Here is a 21815-nt window from a genome sequence, read left to right on the forward strand (position 1 = left end):
CTGGCTACATGAACAATACATGGGTGACAAGTCCTTGATGTGAAGGCAGGGCACAGTATCCAGTTGCAAGTGAGGGTATGCTCTGCCCCCTACCCTGCTAGTTAATGGTACATCTACACACACCTAATCCCTCCATTGTGTGGCTGTCTGGGAAGAATAAACACAGTAAAACTGCCAAGTACACCTATTCATGTGAGCCAGGACAGGCTGCAGTTAGGGTAGGAAAATACAACTTTCACAAAGTAGCATTTTTAACATTTTAACTTAAAATTTGACTTTACCATTAAATAGGTTTAAGATTACAATTCTTCAGACACCAACTTGACATTCCTTCTTGCCCTGAATTGAAAGTTTCAAAAAAGGGGGTGGTGATGAAGAGAGTGTCTGAATTAAGCAGACCACTCTTACCCAGTCCAAAGATCAGGGTTTGATCCATCACCGTTATTTAGCTCACTGCACCATCCCAGCTCAGAACCTGACTATATGCAAATTAGTCTGTCCCTGGCCCAGTGCATCAGGGGAACAGGGCAGACCAAACTACCAAGCCAATTCTTCACCAGAAAGGAGACAAGCTTCCGGGGACCGGTTTCTGGCATTTCAGCTATCGTCGGCCCGGCTTGCTTGAATCCTGATGATGCAGTGAGCAAGGGACTCATGTCTGAGTATACCCTGCCACACCTATAGTGGCCAAAAACGATTCAAAAAAGGGGGTGGTGATGAACAGAGTGTCTGAATTAAGCAGACCACTCTTACCCAGTCCAAAGATCAGGGCTTGATCCATCACTGTTATTTAGCTCACTGCACCATCCCAGCTCAGAACCTGGCTATATGCAAATTAGTCTGTCCCTGTCCCAGTGCATCATGGGAACAGGGCAGACCAAACTACCAAGCCAATTCTTCACCAGAAAGGAGACAAGCTTCCGGGGACCGGTTTCTGGCATTTCAGCCGTCGTCGGCCCGGCTTGCTTGAATCCTGATGATGCAGTGAGCAAGGGACTCATGTCTGAGTATACCCTGCCACACCTATAGTGGCCAAAAACGATTCAAAAAAGGGGGTGGTGATGAACAGAGTGTATGAATTAAGCAGACCACTCTTACCCAATCCAAAGTTCAGGGCTTGATCCATCACCGTTATTTAGCTCACTGCACCATTCCAGCTCAGAACCTGGCTATATGCAAATTAGTCTGTCCCTGGCCCAGTGCATCATGGCAACAGGGCAGACCAAACTACCAAGCCAATTCTTCACCAGAAAGGAAACAAGCTTCCGGGGACCGGTTTCTGGCATTTCAGCTGTCGTCGGCCCGGCTTGCTTGAATCCTGATGATGCAGTGAGCAAGGGACTCATATCTGAGTATACCCTGCCACACCTATAGTGGCCAAAAACGATTCAAAAAATGGGGTGGTGATGAACAGAGTGTCTGAATTAAACAGACCACTCTTACCCAGTCCAAAGATCAGGGCTTGATCCATCACCGTTATTTAGCTCACTGCACCATCCCAGCTCAGAACCTGGCTATATGCAAATTAGTCTGTCCCTGGCCCAGTGCATCATGGGAACAGGGCAAACCAAACTACCAAGCAAATTCTTATACTGGGAAGGAAACAAGCTTCCGGGGACCGGTTTCTGGCCTTTCAGCCGTTGTCGGCCCAGCTTGCTTGAATCCTGATGGTGCAATGAGCAAGGGACTCACATCTGAGTATACCCTTCCACGCTTATGGTGGACAAAATGATTCAGAAAAGGGGGTGGAGATGAACAGAGTGTCTGTGCCTGGTCCCCGGAAGCTTGTTTCCTTCCCAGTATAAGAATTGGCTTGGTAGTTTGGTCTGCCCTGTTCCCATGATGCACTGGGCCAAGGACAGACTAATTTGCATATAGCCAGGTTCTGAGCTGGGATGGTGCAGTGAGCTAAATAACGGTGATGGATCAAGCCCTGATCTTTGGACTGGGTAAGAGTGGTCTGCTTAATTCAGACACTCTGTTCATCACCACCCCCTTTTTTTGAATCGTCACTTAGGCGCGCCGCGTAAGCGCCCCCGGAAGCGCCTTCGTTCGTGCCGCGTATGCGTCCCCGGAAGCGCCTACGTTCGCACCGCGTAAGCGCCCCCGGAAGCGCTTCGGTGCGCGCAGCGTAAGCGAGTCAAGTCATGTGACCTTAAAATAACACTTTTTATTGGTTGCTAACAGTTTTTTTTACAAAGAATGAAATCCCCACCCATTTCCTTCACTTCTTCTTTCACTTTTGTGACTGAAAGACCTGCCTTTTTGCTCTCGGTTCTTTGTTGGATATCTTGGATTATCATGGCTGCCAGACCATCCAGCAGTGAAGATGACTCCAATGAATTCATCGATGAAGAGCCTCCTCAGCCAAAAGTCAAAGAACATTTCATCTGGAATTTTTTTTCCATACCTGATGACCAGAAGAAGGTAAATGCTCCAAAAGTGGAGTGCAGGATCTGTCACACAGTCCTGTCACAGGGTGACCCCACTAAAAAATATTCTTTTGGGAACTCCACAATGATTCGCCATGTGGAGAGGCGGCACCCCCAGAATTTTGCCCGGGAAAGTGTCAGGGCTCTGGCACAAGAGGTTCCCAGTCTTGGGGCCTCTACATCAACCGGAGGACCAACAACATCGGTGAGGGGGAGATCACAAGAGCGGGTTCCGAACATTCAGCCTGCATTTAAAAATGGCGTCCTTAAATGCAGAGACTGTGATCAGCTACCTTGATATGGGGAGCAAAGTTTTCTGCTCATGGTTCGAGCATTGGAGAACCATCGCTGCCGTTCCCAGCCCTAATTTTTATTTATTTTTTTGCTCCTGTTGAGCAGTTTCCATTCCCTGTTTTTGTTTTTGTTCTAAAAAAAGAAAAAAGAAGAAAAAGAAAAGTTCTTTCAGAACTACCTCCAATTCTCATCAAAGAGCTATTTTCTTAAAAAAATGAAAAAGAGTAAGTGAAGTCGAGTGCCTTGATAAAGGAAAGGAAAATGAGTAAGAAAGAACAGAAAGGTATGAGAGGAGAAAGGAAGTGAAGTAGGGGGACTGAAAGAAGATGAGTGTTGGGAAGGAAAGTAGGGAGAAGGAGAGTGAACATGGGGAATGTGAATATTCAAAGAAAATGTAGAAAAGGAACGGGGGTGTGGAAGGGTAAGAAAAGATGCATTGCTGGAGTTGCATCATTTTTGTGACACACTCCAGCAATGCATCACTTTTGCGCTTACAGTTACGTCTGAAATACTGACGTATCTGTAAGTACTTGCAACATAATACGTCATATATTTAATATGACGCATGACTAGAAGACTGAAGGCGTCACTTTTACGCCACCGGTGCGTCACTTTTTGTGACGCACCAGTGCTGTAAAAAATGCACCTTATTCAGTCATATTTACAAAGTGACGCATCTAGGTAGATGCGTCACTTTGTAAACCCCTGCGCCACATTATACCTACGTCAGGTGTAATGTATGCAAAAGGGACGTATTTTCGCAAGAAAGGGTCGTAGAGGTGACACAGTGAAATCTATGAGATATCACTGCGTCACTTTTATGACGATGTTGCGTCCAAATCTTGCGCCTGTTTCACAGCCGGCGTAAGACTGATGCAGGCCCTTTCACATGGGCCTGGCCCCATGTGAAAGGATGCATTGCTGGAGATGCATCATTTTTGTGACACACTCCAGCAATGCATCACTTTTGCGCTTACAGATACGTCTGAAATACTGACGTATCTGTAAGTAGTTGCGACATAATACGTCATATATTTAATATGACGCATGAGTAGAAGACTGAAGCCCTCATTTATGAGGCCATGCGTCACTTTTACGCCACCGGTACGTCACTTTTTGTGACGCACCAGTGCTGTTAAAAATGCACCTTATTGAGTCATATTTACAAAGTGACGTATCTAGGTAGATGCGTCACTTTGTAAACCCCTGCGCCACATTATACCTACGTCAGGTGTAATGTATACAAAAGGGACGTATTGACGCAAGAAAGGGTCGTAGAGGTGACGCAGTGAAATCTATGTGATATCACTGCGTCACTTTTATGACGCTGTTGCGTCCAAATCTTGCGCCTGTTTCACAGCAGGCGTAAGACTGATGGAGGCCCTTTCACATGGGCCTGGCCCCATGTGAAAGGATGCATTGCTGGAGTTGCATCATTTTTGTGACACACTCCAGCAATGCATCACTTTTGCGCTTACAGATACGTCTGAAATACTGACGTATATGTAAGTACTTGCGACATAATACGTCATATATTTAATATGACGCATGAGTAGAAGACTGAAGGCCTCAGTTATGAGGCCATGCGTCACTTTTACGCCACCGGTACGTCACTTTTTGTGACGCACCAGTGCTGTTAAAAATGCACCTTATTGAGTCATATTTACAAAGTGACACATCTAGGTAGATGCGTCACTTTGTAAACCCCTGCACCACATTATACCTACGTCAGGTGTAATGTATGCAAAAGGGGCGTATTGACGCAAGAAAGGGTCGTAGAGGTGACGCAATGAATGAACTGGGTTTTCCCCATGCTACGCTCTCCCGTACGCTCTCCGGTGCGTGTACCGGGCGCTCCCCCCGCGAAAATCGAAAAAAAAAATAAAAAATGTTTTGCCCCGCGGGGCCTTTTTATGGCCCCCACATCAAACCTAGAGGGTCAGGGGGGGTCTACCCTGCCCCCTTTTGCTCATTTCCCCCTTTGTTTTTGCCACCTCTTGTGTCTCGATCCTACCGAGACACAAGATGGCGGCCGCTCCAGACTGTTTGGAATGTTGACAGACACCTGAGAGCCAATCAGCTCTCCGCTCGCGAACTCACGTAGCGCACCCGGTGCGCGTACCGGGGCGCGCTTATAGATATATATATTTTTTTTAACCTAAATTACTCAAAATCCACTGGAGCACATATCTTGAGACATAGCAAAGGCACATCTGGCTACCAGTCCCTAAAATTTTGCCAAGTTTGGTGGAAATCCATTCAGCCGTTCGGGCTAAAAGTGAGTCCAACCGCCCTATGGAAATTAACATGGGGAAAACACGTTTTGGGACCCCCCTTTTATCTCGGCCCCCGCTTCACGAATCCCCCCCAAACTTTCAGGGAAGGAGCGGATCGCCGCAAGGCAAATTTGAGGTAAATTTCAGGCACATTCCTCAACCAGCTAACAATCAGTGGAAAAGGGTACTATACCCATAACAATGATAAACTCACTTACATAAAGATAAAGAAAATGTAATGTTACATGCCCTAAGTAAAACTAACTTTGGACGTAATGTACTATACATGAACGAAAAGAACACACCAGTCCTTTGTCTGTTATAATTGTGTTTTTTTAACAAATCGTTTCATAAACTACGTATCCCATAATGCCACTTTAAGGCTAGCATGGGGCAGTATATAAATGAAAAGTAAGAAAGGACTTGCTGACCGTGAGAAAAGCCGTGAGGCTGAAACGCGTCGGTGGGGTGTTGTGAAGTGCTAATAAAGGCTTCTTAAAAGTATATATATATATATATATATTAATAAAAGCTGGGAAATCATAACACTTGAGAACTATGTGGAAGTCAAAAGAATCCCGCGAGGATTAAGAATATTTACCATGCCGACACACCCTGAAACAAAGGAGGAACTGATTATAGAATGGCTAGAAAATAAACCACGTGTTCTTTGAATATGATGCGCATTCTCATAAAACATGCTAAAATGGATATTGACGATATCACTGCAAAAATTAAGGAGCTAGAGGAACTTCTCTCGAAAGAAACTAATCAAGAAGAAGTTACTAAAATGAGAAAAGAAATGGAAGCCAGACTGAATCAATATGAAGTTGAAATACAAGAACGTAAGGAACGCAAATTCAGAAGGGATGAATTAGACTATCTACATGGTAGAATCCTTACGTTCGCATGACGTTATGATAACTTGAAGAAGAACTTTCCACCTCATAAACAAGCATCCAGTGGAAGTGAATCTGATGTGAGTTTAACTGAAGCAACTCGTGAACAGTCAAAAAACTTGAATATTTTAGAGGAAGTAAGAATGGTGAACCTAGAGAAAAACATCACCAGAGGAGGAGGAAGAGGGAGAATGTCTTTTCAGAGCAAAGGGAGAGGAAGAGCCACACAAAACCAACCAAGTCCCTCACCAGCACCCGCAAAACCCGCAGGTCAAAACAACGGAAGAAGGCAATATCCCCTCCGCAACAGGAAGTGACTAACCTGATTGTGAATCTCTCACAATATCAACTAACGGATGAAGAACAAACTGTTTTGAATAAAGGCTTATCATTCTGTCCCGAAGCTCACTTTGATTATCCTCAAATGAAAATCGATTTATACAAGTTTGTGAGGAAATTAAAATTGGCAAAAGTTCACGCGAATAAAGTGATATCAAACAACCTGAATAACTTGACAGAACAAGCAATAGAGGAGGAATGCACAACAACTATTGAACAATTACCTGACTTAAGAGAGACATTTGAATCAATGTTCAACCCTATGGGCGATATAATAACAGACTCACAAATGTTGGAACAAATGAATATCAAAACTAATCAAAGTAAAAATACTGGACTAAAGAAAAAGTCTCGATTCTATCCAGTGTTATCACCAGGGAACAAAATTGACCTGTTCTCAGATGCCATGACAGAAGAATTGGATAATCTTGTAAAGGCTAAAGACAATAAAAGAGAAAATCTGTCAATTAAAGAACGTAAGGCAATCCAAAAATTGATGGATAACGAAACAATAACGATTAAACCCGCCGACAAGGGGGGGAACATCGTTATTCTAGACACCAGTGACTATATCAAAGAGGCCGAGCGACAGCTCAATATACTACAACACTACAGTAAATTGAAATCTAACCCAATATTGAAAATGACGTCCGATTTAAAAGAACTACTGCAAGGTTGGCATGCGAAAGGATTGATAAATGATGATGAAAAGAAATATATGACTACGGAGTATCCAATTACTCTGTGCATCTATTTTCTACCTAAGATCCAAAAAACACTGATCAATCCGCCAGGGAGACCCATTGTCTCGTCATGTAGTTCGTTATATGAGAACGTCTCAAGGTACGTGGACACCTTCCTTGCCCCCATTGCTCAGAGTATGCCATCCTACCTGAAGGACACAGGAGACTTTCTGAGGATCCTAATGGATGTGACATGGGATCCAGGCTACCTTCTGGTGACAATTGATGTTGTGTCACTCTACACATCAATAAGACACAACGTAGGCTTGAAGGCTTGTAAACATTTTTTGCAACAACGTAGCATTAAGGAAATGGATCATACACTAATGCTCTTAAGAATGATAGAATTGTGTCTTACGAACAATGTGTTTCTTTTCAACAATGATCTGTACAAACAAGAGTGTGGCACTGCCATGGGGATATCTTTTTCTCCGAATTACGCTAATATCACCATGGGTTGGTGGGAAAAGACTATTGCATGGAACAATACCAACCAGGAAGAATTAGATCGAATAATTCTTTGGGTCAGATATATCGATGACCTTTTCCTAGTATGGAACTGCACAAATGAACAATTCCAAAAATACTTTGCCGTATTGAATCAAAACGAGGTTGGGCTACAATTTACATGCTCAACAAACAGAAGAGAATTAGTAATTGCCAAAAAAATGAAAAAATATTGGCACTTGATAACCAGTGATCCAGACATTGGGACAATGGCTGGCAAACATCCTTCCATCACATATAGAAAAAATACCTCACTCTAAGACCTATTGGTTAAAAGCTACTTTCAGACCAAACAGCGACCCAAATGGTGGACAGAACAAAATATAGGCTTCAAACCATGTACCTCATGCAAAGCGTGCAAAATAGGCAAAAGAATGAGAAATGTGATAGAACCAGATGGGAAATGCATGCCTATAAAGCAATACATCACATGTACATCAAAAAACGTGGTATATGTCATTGAGTGCAAATGTGGAATGAAGTACATAGGATGCACCACATGCATGCTGAAAAAGAGAATACTGGAACACATTCGCGCTGTAAAAATCTCCAACATGCTATACGCCACAGCTAAACACTTGAGTACTTGTCAAAATGGGGATTGGCGAGCTATGAGCTTCTATGGATTGAAAATGCTCACCAAATTGGAAAGAGGAGGGGACACTGTCCGTCTTCTTCGACAAATGGAATCACGGTTCATTGTTCGGTTCCGAACAAAGCATCCCAGAGGCATGAACTTTGGAGAGGATCTCCACATACATCTGGAGTAAATATGAACTTAACCAGCTAACAATCAGTGGAAAATGGTACTATACCCATAACAATGATAAACTCACTTACATAAAGATAAAGAAAATGTAATGTTACATGCCCTAAGTAAAACTAACTTTGGACGTAATGTACTATACATGAACGAAAAGAACACACCAGTCCTTTGTCTGTTATAATTGTGTTTTTTTAACAAATCGTTTCATAAACTACGTATCCCATAATGCCACTTTAAGGCTAACATGGGGCAGTATATAAATGAAAAGTAAGAAAGGACTTGCTGACCGTGAGAAAAGCCGTGAGGCTGAAACGCGTCGGTGGGGTGTTGTGAAGTGCTAATAAAGGCTTCTTAAAAGTATCCGGTTGTGCCGCCCTCTTTGTGCTTTAAATATATATATCTATATATCTATATATATATATATCTATATATCTATATATCTATATATATATATATATATATATATATACACACATATATATATATATATATATATATATATATATATATATATATATATATATATATATATATATATATATATATATATATATATATATATATATATATATATATATATATATATACTGCACCTTGTTCTATGGACTGTTTAGGACTGTTTATGGCCTACCCTAGGGTGACTTATATGTATTAAAAAGGAAGGTTTGGGTCTTGCATAAGGATTGTTTTTCCAGGTCGAAATGCTGCACACACAGGCTGCAATGATTTCAGGTTTCACATGTATTTGTTATTTAATTAAAACCATACCATCACTAATAAAATCACATGATTAACTAACAATAAATATGACTTTTTAAAAACTATCTTACTATTCCCATAACAATTTCACATTTGTTATCATTAAAGAAGCCTTAAGGTAGAAATAAAATTCTAAAGTGCTCATAAAGATAAAAGCTATTGTGCATATTCATCAAGATCCACATTTGCCGACAGTCTGGTCATTGCATGACTATTTCTTATTTGTTCATATTAAAAGAATAGTAATAAATGCTAAGATCTCAATAAAAGGTAATGTTCAATGTGCAGTTGTGCATATTCTTCAGTGTGGCTATTTATTAAGTTACTAGAGCTCTGGAACAGCAGTTTTGGACAGACACACTTTGATTATTCAGATTCCTTCGTTTGGGGTATGGCAAAAAGGAGTAATGGGCAAAATAGATGCACTCTGGTGCATGATGACATAAGGTATGTATATATCTATTCTACAAGTTATTATTAAAAACTATAACATACCTTAGATTAATATTACATATGTAGCTGCCTCTGTGAATCTGCATAACACCGTCAAAACCAGCAAAAATTCATATATATACGAGTGCTGTATAAATTAGGAAGGTTCACACTTCTACAATGTCAAGCTTGAGACATGGTTGAATGGATGGCTACTTAAGTGGGTGGCACAATCAATGCTCCATTAACATATATATGGATCAATTATACTGATGCTCTTTCACCTCTCCGCACCGAGGTTGCGAGCCAGGACAAGGACTCCAAATCCCAGGCTCCTCCGCACCGCTGGTAATGCTCTTTGCGCCCGAGGTCCATAAATTAACTTGAGAGCTCCCTCTGCTTGGGACATGCGCAGGCCCGGCCCGTCCTTGCCTGTCAGTGCCAGAAAGCAGCAGGGCAGGGCCACCCCTCTCACGCCTGGCCGCCGGACTGCGCTGTTGGTCGACAACTGCCCTTTGAGGTAGTGTGTCCACATCTTTCCTTTTTCACCTGTTGACCCTGCACAGAAATCAATCTGGACCTCTCCGATCCAAAGCAATTTGGGACTGCCTGACTGCCTGCCAAGACATTTTATGTAACTGACCTGAACCCATGATATTTGCCTGCTGACTTCTACTCCATCTACTCTGTTTCTGGTCACTGTCACTGTAAGCTTATCATTTTTTTTTTTGGCCGCTTCTCCTCTCTGACATACATCTTGCTTAATTAGTGGGCATAAGCTACTAGACATACATTGTATGAGTAGACTGGAGAATTAACTCTCTCACCCACCTATAATTATTTTGCTATTTAGCTACCAGGCTGCGGTTTGCTAACTGTATGCTAGTTGTACGATTACGCAGGCTAACCTTCGAACTAAGCATTTGTTTTATTTTTGTTTCATTATTGTTATTGTTATCGGCTGGGTATATATCTACTTTTGTTCTGTGTGCCAAGTGGCCCATGGGATGGGGAAGAGGAAAACTATGGAGGGCAATGGTGGTTGTCAAGTCAGGAAAAGGAAAAAGGTAGCAAATGCGTTATTGACCCCATTGACAGCCTGAGTGAGTGCAAAGACATTTTAGTGGTAGAACCGGCTGCTGCGCCGTGCACCACTCCTGGCCAACTCCCTCCCCGAATCCCTAGCCCAAGCCGCTCACCTACCATCCCAGCGAGTTTCCAGAAAACATCCCTTAAAGGGACCCTATCACTCAATCAGGAGGTACTATTAGGCACAAAGAGGGCTTGCTCCCCCGCGACCAACTCTCACAACACCTCGCACCCAGGAACCACTTTCCCTTGCGCAAACAGGTGCACTTCTTTATCAGACCTGTTTGATGACCCTATGGAAGACACGCCCCAGTCTCCTCTTGCATCGACTGCCATGACCATACCAGCATTTAATCTAGAACCCCAGTATACCCACCAGTTTATTAATATGCTTAGGGCAGAAATAGGGACCATGAGATCCATGATCGAAGGCCTTACCACTTTAGTTAAATCATTATTGCAGAACGGTCCACCTCTTCAATAGTGTGGCATTCATTTTAGGAACTCATTTGCAGCCCCCTCATAATCCTAATCACTGTACGAAATACAAAGCAGCCACTCATGGAAGGGGCACTGCTTTTTACCGCCTCAGCAAGCCTCCCGCTATCCCTGCTCACATCCAAGCTTCACTTGAATTCACCGTCAATCGAACTAACAATCCTCATAGTATAGTGGCTTTGCAGGTCCCTCTTAACAACGCTAGATCCACCCTTTCACCCCAGGGTCAGCAACTGCTGTCCCACGGCCAACACCAGTCAACCCATCCAGCTACTTTACACGTACCATATGCCCAGAAAATGTAACATGGTTAACATCCCTAAACTAGATAAAAAGAAGGGGCATGAGGGCGAAGACTCTTTGACCAACAAAGTGATCCATTGGATCCGCCACGGTAGGGGCTGTTGCTCAGTAAATCAAGACAGCATCACTAGGGCTCGGAGGTGCACTTCTCCCATTCAACCATTTGATTGTATTGAACTCATCCTCAAAGGGGCTGATTTAGAATATCCTATTAGAGTAGGCATTTAAAACATCCCTGAGCTCCTCCCTCTCAGAGAGGGAGTTGTAGCCCTCCGAGGAACTAGGTGTTTCCTTTAAGAGGAGAATCCCATATGATGAAGCGTGTCACCTCTGGTGAGTGAGGAATTTCTTCCTGTAAAGGGAAGTGCCCACAGTTAGGTCTGCGGGCTATAGCCATTGGTTCTGTGTTGATTTGTTCAGCAACTATCCAGTTGTGGCTTGCCACACACATTTTCTTCACTATTTTGCTGAATAGATCCAAGGATTTCATACCATTTTGTTAGAAAACCTCCTTTCCCTGGAATTTCGAACCTGTCTCCCTGAAGCCTCTTCTATCCACTTTAAGTGCTTTACAGCTTGCGTCCAGAGCAGACGACCAGCCCCTCAATCACTTATCCATTTAGCCAGTGGCTTCACCCTGGAGTCCAATGATTGACTACAGTGCGGAGTTCGGCGGCATTCTGAATTATATACTACCTCCCTTAAGTGCATGGCTAGCCTTTCCATCACTCCAGTTTTGCAAACTGTACTTCAATCAAAGGAAGATAGTTCTTGGGGGGAAGTAGAAACAAGTAGCTCCCCTACTAACACTTGTGAAGCGGTAGGTGAAGATTCTCCCATATATCTAAATTTTGAAGCACCAACACAGGTCCCAACTAGTCATTCCCCCCTACTCGAAACCCTGCACATGGCCCTGCATCACAACAGCTGAGGATAATATTGTGGAACGGGCTGGGCTAAGCAGCAAAATGTCACTGTCTCATTGAAATAACCTAATCAAGGGTTTTAACATCTGTATCTTTCATGAGACCTGGAGTCTGGTTCCCTTACACAAATCAGGTGTTGTTTGCTTTTGTTCACCTGCAACAACCATAGAGAAAGGGACCCGTCAGGGGAACTGAACATCTCGGTGAATATTGCCTTGGGCTGTTGTATTACCTGTCTCACAAGCTCTAGCCCTGATATTCTGGGGGTCAGCATTAGGGGGCCAGAGGGGAGTCAGAATCAATCTGTTTAATGTCTAGGTCTGTTAGGGGACCAAAGGGGGCAGACCCTCACCTACCATTTCTCTACTGGAAGAGAGCCTAGCTATCAGTTCACCTCACACTAGAGCAGTGGTAGCAGGAGATTTTACCTGCACCTTCGAACCGCAGGATAAAGAAGATCTGCTAGGAATCGAGGACGACAATACTAAGTGGGTTATCTCCTCACTAAACCTACCGCCAGTTAAAAAAATGGATGCGGACGTTGCTCCAACTCAACACCCTTATCGTAGAGTTTGGTTTGAGGGCAGCTAACTGTAGAACATCCTCGGACCGACAGGGTGCTACTGCTAACACGTATAATCGAGCTAGCTGCCTGTCCCGTATTGACTATATCTTCCTTGATGTGAGGCTTTGGGGAGACCTGATCGATATGAGTGTGGGCACCACTACAGAGAGTGATCACAACCCTCTCTGTTTAAGTATGAACCCTCTGTGGGAAGCCCCCCACTATCTTATGAGCAGTTTACCCCTGACCTCCACTAGAGAGATTGTCCCCTCGAATTGCAATGGATTTTTAAAATGGCGGAAGGTGACCCTGCCAGAATCAAAGATTTTAGGTATACGACATCACGTGGCTTTAGGCATACTTGCGCTCCAGGCCTCAGCCATTAGCACAAGTCATTTGGCTGATGTACCTATGGTCCATTCTTGCACCGTTGACCGACACAATGTACAATTGTTAGCTCCTAAGTTGGGCAACAGGCCTAGCATGCCATTAAAAGGGCCCCATTTGTGGTACACAAAAGACTGTAGCCGCAGCAATCAGAGACGAGAATTGCCCCCTGATTAAAGCTGTCAGGAAACGCTACCGAGCTGCTCTGCACCAGACAAAGATAGCATGCAATGAATTCTGCAGGCAGCAAATTAAGGAAACAAGCTCAGCTAAGGATGTCAAGCTATTTGGACCCTTGTTACCTGGGGTAGTAAGCCAGGAGCATGTTCGCCCCCCAACCACATTACAGGCCACGGAGGCTTCACTCAACTTTCAAGGCCATGTCCCCTGTGGAGCTAGATGATCCCTATGGGCACCATAAGGATGAGGAGCTTTTTGATCTGGCCGAGATAGAGGCGCAATAGGTAGAATAGTCCCCTCCAAAGCAGCAGGACCCAATGGCTTGCCTGGTGATCCATTTCTTTCAGACACTCTGAATTGGGCACGTTATATTCTCCTTTTTGCAAATGCTTTAGCCAGTGGGTCCCAGTCCCTGGGTCTTAGAAAGGTGCAGAGGTGGTCCCGGTTTACAAAAAAAGAGCCAGAGATGACCCCTCAAATTACAGACCCATTAGTCGGATTGATGCCCTGCAGAAACTCTACAGTACAGTTCTTCTCCAGAGGATCCATCTATGGGCAGACGATGATGCTTTCCTTTCACAGTACCAGGCCCACTTTAGGGCAAGGACAGGAAAAATCGACCAGGTGTTTCGGTTGCTACCTATCTATTGGAAAGTTGTGGGGATTGGCTAGGGCAGTCTTTACCTTGCATTTATTGATTTGAGGACTGCCTTTGACCTAGTCCCTAGGAGTAAATTGTGGCTCACACTTAAAGATATGGGCATTCCCCCATTTATTCTTAACCTGCTGGTCTGGTTACATGAAGAGATTTATGCCCAGGTCAGATGCAAAACAACAGTTGAGGAACAGAATGCAGAACTGTGTCATACATACACCCCAGTACAGAGATCTGCGCCTAAATCCATTGTTTTTTTGCTCACCATGCCATTCCAGTTTGAATACAGCCATATGCAAATCAGTCTTGACCCTGTGCTTCATAGGAACTGCCAAGCCACGTCCTCCCTGGACTGGAAACAAGCATCCTAGGACTGGTTTTGGAGTTTCACCCCTCTTCAGCCCGGATAGCTTGCTTCCAGTGGAATCGAGAGCACGGGAACCGTGTCTGGTCATACCCGTCCCACTGGGGGTGACAAATGCCAAAACAATAGTTGATGGACAGAATGCAGAACAATGTCATACATTCACCCCAGTACAGAGATGTGGGCCTAGATCCATTGTTTTTTGCTCACCATTCCATTCCAGTTTGAACCCAGAAATATGCAAATCAGTCTTGACCTTGTTCCTCCTGGGAACAGGCCAGCCCGAACTGCCAAGCAAGGTCCTTTCTGGACTGGAAACAAGCATATTAGGACTGGTTTCGGGGTTCCACCCCTCTTCAGCCAGGATAGCTTGATTCCAGTGGCATTGAGAGCACAGGAACCATAACTGTCATATTCGTCCCACTCGGGGTGATAAATAAAAACAACAGTTGATGGACAGAGTGCAGAAAAATGTCATACATTCACCCCAGTACAGAGATCTGGGCCTAAATCCATTGTTCTTTTTGCTCACCATGCCATTCCAAACGTGGGTCCGGGGCTCACTGTGCCACTGGAGTCAAGCTATCCTGGCTGAAGAGGGGTGAAACCCCGAAACCGGTCCTAGGATGCTTGTTTCTGATCCAGGGAGGACCTGGCTTGGCAGTTCGGGTTGGACTGTTCCCATGAGGCACAGGGTCAAGACTGATTTGCATATGGCCAGGACTAAACTGGGTTGGCATGGTGAGCAAAAGAATGATGGATTTACCCAGATCTCTTGACTGGGGTGAATGTTTTGATTTGATCTGCATTCCATCCATCAATTGTGTGTCTTTTGCTTTCTCACCCTAAGTGTGCCGGGTAAGCTCAGGCGTGTGTACCGGGCTCACTGTGCCACTGGAATCAAGCTATCCTGGCTGGACAGGGGTGAAACTCCTAAACCGGTCCAAGGATGCTTGTTTCTAATCCAGGGAGGACCTGGCTTGGCCGTTCGGGCTGGACTGTTCCCATGAGGCACAGGGTCAAGACCGATTTGCATATGGCCAGGTCTAAACTTGGGTGGCAAGGTGAGCAAAAGAATGATGGATTTAACCCAGATCTCTTGGCTGGGGGTGAATGTTTTGAATAGTTCCGCTTTCCGTCCATCAATTGTGTGTCTTTTACTTTCTCGCCCTAAGTGCGGCAGGTATGCCCAGACGTGTGTCCCACGCTCACTGTGCCACTTGAATCAACCTATCCTGGCTGAAGCGGTCTGAAACCCTGAAACCGGTACTAGGATGCTTGTTTCTGATCCATTCTGGACCTGGCTTGGCAGTTCGGGCTGGACTGTCCCCATGAGGCACTAGGTCAAGAATGATTTGCAAATGGCCAGGTCTAGTGGTGTGGCTCACTGGTTAGAGGCGGCAGACCCGAGAGCAGAGGACGGCCCGGGACCAGGGTTCAATTCCCGGCAGGGTCATGGACCAGGGTCAGCAGACTCGATAATTCCCACCTCGGTGCCTACTCTAACCATGGATCACACTCGGCAACTCTGGGCATTTGCTTGCCTCATCTCCACAACGGCCCCCCACATACGCCGGGGATGCCTGGTTTCACCTTGGAGATACCCAGTAGGGACCATCTCACAGGGAAAGCCAGGACAGGTTCCTCAGCCGTCTACTGTGCAGAGATACTCCTTCGGGAGTCGATTCTAGCGCATTACAAACCCACAATTAATTAATTAATTAAACTGGGGTGGCATGGTGAGTAAAAGAATGATGGATTTAACCCATATCTCTTGACTAGGGGTGAATCTTTTGATTTGTTCTGTGTTCCGTCCATCAATTCTGTGTCTTTTGCAGGTCAGATGGGCTGCTCAAGGACAACTGACAGAGTGAATTCCTGTCAATAGGGGAGTCCGACAGGGTTGTGTTTTGGCTCCCATCCTATTCTCTTTCCACATGAATGGGGTGGTCAGCTTTCTGCAAGAAGACCCAGCAGATTCACCAACCCTGGCGGGTGATAAGGTACTGGCCCTCTTGTTTGCAGATGATATCCTACTGGTGTCTAAGACCCCAGTAGGGCTGCAGAGACTACTCAATAGGTTCCAACTCTTCTGTGACAACCGGGGGCTGGTTATTAACACCTCAAAGACTACATTCATGGCCTTCAATCCCCATAAGTCCTATAAAGGCAACCCTTTGCTGGATGGAACATCCTTGGAAAGAGTTGGCCCTTTTGACTATCTTGGTGTCCGGCTCTCTGACAAAATGTCATGGAAGCCCTACCTAGCAAAGATGCTGATGGGGCACAAGCGAGTAGCGGGAGTACTGGGAGAGGAACATCATTCCTCACACAGTAGATCAGTATTTCCAGCACTCCAGGTTTACAACGCTAAAGCAGTCAGCACAGCACTGTACGGAGCAGAGCTATGGTGATTTGATAAGGTTCATGATCTTTGCGGTTCCGAACATACGTTTTTGAGAAACTTAGTGATGTTGCCTCAAAACATTCCCCTTACCCCTCTAATGCTTGATATGGGCAGGCAGTCGATTGGCAACATAGCATGGTTGTCTCTCCTGCTTTTTTGGGCTCGCATTACGCCCTTCCTTACGCTTATGCCCTTACTGAGGTTATATGGATAGACACCAGCAGTAAAATTGGTTAGATCACCAATGTAGGAAAATGATGACTGCTCTGGGATAGGCATTGTGATAGGCCGGAATGCCAAGTAGAGAAGAGCTCATCTTCTTTATTGGGAATGGGTTGCACATCAAGAAACCTGCAAACCAAATGTGGGCAGATTAACAGGTTGTGGTTGTTCGACCAATAACCTGAACGACCTCTGCCGTATACTCCATCTACCGTGCTGTGTTCTAGGCGCCGGGAAACCCTTTTTGGGTAGCTGTTTTGCGCCATATAAGTTTATAAAATAAATAAATAAATAAACAGCAGAATTGTACCTCCATAAACAGACCAGATACCTAGAGCACTGTTTAGATGTAATTCAGATCCCTCAGGACAGGATGTTATACATCCACTTTAGGCTCTGCGCGCTTCCTGTCTGCAAGACAACCACAAAATGGCACCCACTCAATCAAACACCAAAGGATTGCCCATGCTGCAGGACCCCAATAGAACATGTTGCCCATGTCATGTTTGCTTGCACAGGATATAACACCCCAGGGGCCAAGTGGCTTAAACTGATTTGCCGGCAACAGAGCACACAGAACTATCGGGTCGCCCTGCACATCCTTAGGTCAGATCCCAGACCTCTTTTTTGTGTGCTTTGTGGCAAAGTTCCTTAGTCATGCATGGCTTATTAGACGGAAGACCCTGACAGGAATGACACTCAACTGAATGTAGCTGACATATAATTGCTGAAGGGCTCAAAGGCTGGTTATTTAAGTTTTAAACATACATGTTATACACGTGCACTTTCTGTCTTTAACCTTTTTGCGCTGTTACCCAAAGGAGGGCTGAAATTTATATCTAGGTCTTCTGGGGATCGCAATCTGAGCCTATTACTGGGGATTTTACTGAGAATTCTTATACTGCTTCTTCCCTTTATGTTTATTGTATCAAATGTATGTTTTTTTTGATAGATGTGTATTAATATTTTTTTTTAAATTGCTGATCCGGTAACTGCACCTCTCATTGAGGGTGCAGCTGTGCACCTAGATGGATTGCTTGTATATATTATTTTTATTATGTTGCTCTATGAATGTTTATCTTGTATATCTATTATAACATATTTTGATAGCTTTTATGACACTAGCTGTTAAAATAAAGCTTATACAACAACAATTATACTGAAATTAAAAAGTACTGTGAATTTAATACAATAATTAGAAATTCAGAAGTTTTTAATGTATGCATAACAAATTAGTTTAGGAAGCACTCATGAGTACAAAACTAGTTTAAGTTTATGGACAAAAAATATATCCACAAATGTGTAGCTATTCTTTTCACAAATGATTAATTCTTCTTTTGGGTGTATCTTTATTTGTTCTTAATATATTTGCAAAAAAAGCCAACCGCTAACATGCTTTGGGTTTTTAACAATACCACTTTTTCAAGGATATACCAAGTACATATAGTAGAATGATGAAACACAAAGAGAAAAATACAAAAAAAATAGAACTGTGAAAATAGAATTGTAAATAAAAATATACACAATTGTAAAGCAAAATTGAATTGTAATGTTTACATATACATTCCTTCCATCTACATGCTACAATATTGGAAGAAAAGCTTGATGCTCATGACATTAAACTATTAGATTTCACATCTGAAAGGTCACTGTTTAGATCAAATTTTTAGATACCTACCAGTGTCAAATAAAGAATCCACACCTTGGTGGTCAGATCGTTATTTATTTTATTTTAACGTCACATATCTTTAAAAAGATTGCATCTAATGCAATGGAAGATGAGCTTCAATACACTATTTAGAATTGTATTCTCCTGGTTGCAGTTCATTTATTTTTTATGATTTTTCCAAAGTTATGTCTGAAATATGCAGAAATATCGCCTAAAAGATCAGGAAACCATTGCCATCTTGGTTCAATTTCAAATTATAAATAAACAATGGGATTCTATCCTGTGTGTCTTATTTTTTAATTTTTTAATTCTTTTTGTGATAAGTGACAGAGGCGTGTCTCTAAAAGATGTTTTAGAGAAAAGCACTATGTGGTTTTAAGATACCCCTCACACACTATGAATCCCATAGTGTCATGCTTCATCATAGGGGTCTTCCCGTCCCTCTACGGGGCGTGGCGTGCTACGACCTACGACTACGCTGGAGCACTTTATTGGTGAAATGACTATGTGTAAGGTGAATTGGTGAGAGTGGTAGGGAAAGTTAAATATGTGTATTTGTTTATTTAAAGTCTGTCAGGAGGTAGATTCTATTCTCTTGAAACCTCTATCCTCCCTCCTTTGTTATTTTTAATTTCAAATTAGCCATAAACCTGTTGCCACCTAGAGACTAGTTTTCGAAAGAGTATACAAATAAATCATAAAGATAGGATAAACTCTCAGCTTTGGTTAGAGATGAAAGAGCAAGTACTTTATTCAAAATGCAGAATTGAGGGACCATTTAAAAGGCCCAAAGAGCTGCCACAACTGGTACCATACTGAACGTCTATGGGCAGGTCCAACATACTCCAAAGAAAATGTTGCCTCTTTTATTCTGCTATAATAATCAAGATATTCTATAGGTATTCAAGCAGATATGAATCTACAATTGATTAATGAGCCTAAGAAAGTGAAAAGTGGGGACTCAGCTGGTAATAATTTAACAGAGTGCTCTTCCCCTTCCACTTTAAGACCACTGGAGTCGGTAAGTTTGAGTCCCTGTTACGAACATTAAAGGCAACCTGTCAGGAATACAACATTTCATGAGGTTGGCCATGCTGCCAAGACAATGGACTCAACTATCACTCGCTGTATAACCAAACTGATCAACATTCACAATTAACTGGACCATTACCAACTAATTTGTAAAAGTCTGTAATAACAACCTTGATAAAAACAGTCTTCTCTGCATCCTTAAAACGTGCATAACTATCATCCTATTGTAGGGCTTGTATTGCTATCGGAAATTCTGAAGAAAGTGGTAACTTCCCAGCTACAAGGCTTTGTGGATCACCACTGGTTACTAAACCCTTAGCAATTGGGATTCACCTTAAATCACAGAACTGAGAATGCTCTTATTACTCTGCTTGGTGGGGCACTGATAGCAGCTGATGAAAGTGATCTTTCCTAACTAGTCCTACTTGATTTATCAGTGTCTGGATGCACAGCCTGTCAATGTATAGGTTTAGGTTGATGCCAAATGCAGCAATTAAATGGTTTACCTCCCTTTTGTCCAGACGAACACCGAGAGTTAAGCTCGGTCCATAGGGCGCCCCACATACACCACTCCTGTTCAACATTTTTATCAGCACACTTTTCTCCTTCATTAAATCAAGTGGGCAGAGGATGGCTTCATGCGCTAAAAAAGGGAATGAAAGACATTGCCTCCCTCGATGAGCTCTTGATTGCCAATACATCTTCTGGACCCACAGCAGCTGTTTGGCCTTGCTGCTGTCTTTGGAAAGATTGGATTATAACTTGTATGCAAGGATAGTGGTATAACAAAATTCTATTCTATCTCATACATTTGAATCTAACACTAAAAAGTCTTTAATCAACTCAAAGCTTGACTATTCTAATGTCATACTTAGGGGCCCGCATGTGTTCCATATTGACAAATTAAAGCTGATTCTCCGTTTAGCACATTTTGCAGTTTTCTGTAAAATCCTGATACTATATGTTGCTTTTTTCTAAAATGTCCTAGGTATTACTTTGCTATTTCCATAATTCTCCAGTTCGTTCAATTGCAAGCCTTTACAATGCTAGCAGTTTACTTTCATTTCCAATTCTAGAATAAAGGGTTATTGTTGGGGTCAAACTTACATTCCACTGCTTGGTCTGCCTTGAAAAGAGAGGGCATTCGCACTGGCGAAAGAGAGCAATATTGGGGAAACAAGAGCAAGATAGCTGGTGGAAAAGAGATATTTGTCTCTGAAATCTTGTCTCCCCAGCTGTTTGTAGCCACTTGAAGCCCCCGTTGCCAATTCATTCTCTTTTTCTTCACTCTGGTGAGCAAAACTCGCAGCCGACCCACCATTAAAAAGGATCTAGTCTCAGTGCCTCAAATCCATGGTCCTGGTATATGTATACTTCTGTCTGAGAATGTACTTGAGAACAGGCAATAGGAAAGAAGCCACACATCTGAAGGCTGTAAGGAAGTCTCTATAATTCTCTCCTTGAAAAGACAATAGATACATGCACAGTGTAACCTTGACAAAAATACCATTGTATCTGTGTTATATGTCAAGTAACCTTTTAGGCTGTCAAGTAACCTTTTAGGCTGCTCGATCAACAATTTGCTTACAAGCTACACTTGGGGGACCACTGATATACAGGCAGTGAATTTGTAGTGTGCTCCCAACAAATACAAATAAAAAAAGAAAGAAAAAGCAAAGCCAGTAAAGACCATGGCAACACCTTACGACACAGCCTCCGAGCCCTCTAGGCTTTATTATTGACTGATAGCTCATGTGTCAAGGAATGTATCTGTTTCACAGAGATTGGTAGCCTCCTTCTCTCATGGTGCATGGGACCATTCTCACTCTTGTACAACTCCTAGTCAAAGTAAACTATAATAAATAGCAGACAATGCTATGAATGAAGCAAAGTGCAAGTTAAAATCCAACTATTGTGCTGCCTGGTTTGGTCTGTACTGTTGAACTTTATTGTCATTTTAGCATTGCAGAGACTCATATCATTCCTCTAAGACCCTAAGTTACTTTCTAGATTCAGAGGGAGAGGTTACTCCATTTGTTGTGCGTGTGGTTAATAGAGCGTGGGTTTATCA

General features: G+C 43.2%; 1 protein-coding gene across 2 annotated transcripts in view; it reads left to right on the forward strand.

The window, feature by feature from the left end:
- LDB2 (LIM domain binding 2) overlaps window positions 1-21815 on the forward strand; it is a 1197779-nt gene that overhangs the window by 1051812 nt on the left and 124152 nt on the right. The gene's annotated exons all lie outside the window — the stretch shown is intronic.

The sequence above is a fragment of the Lissotriton vulgaris genome, chromosome 3_2 (assembly GCF_964263255.1).
Source record: "Lissotriton vulgaris chromosome 3_2, aLisVul1.2, whole genome shotgun sequence".
Classification (NCBI taxonomy): Eukaryota; Metazoa; Chordata; class Amphibia; order Caudata; family Salamandridae; genus Lissotriton; species Lissotriton vulgaris.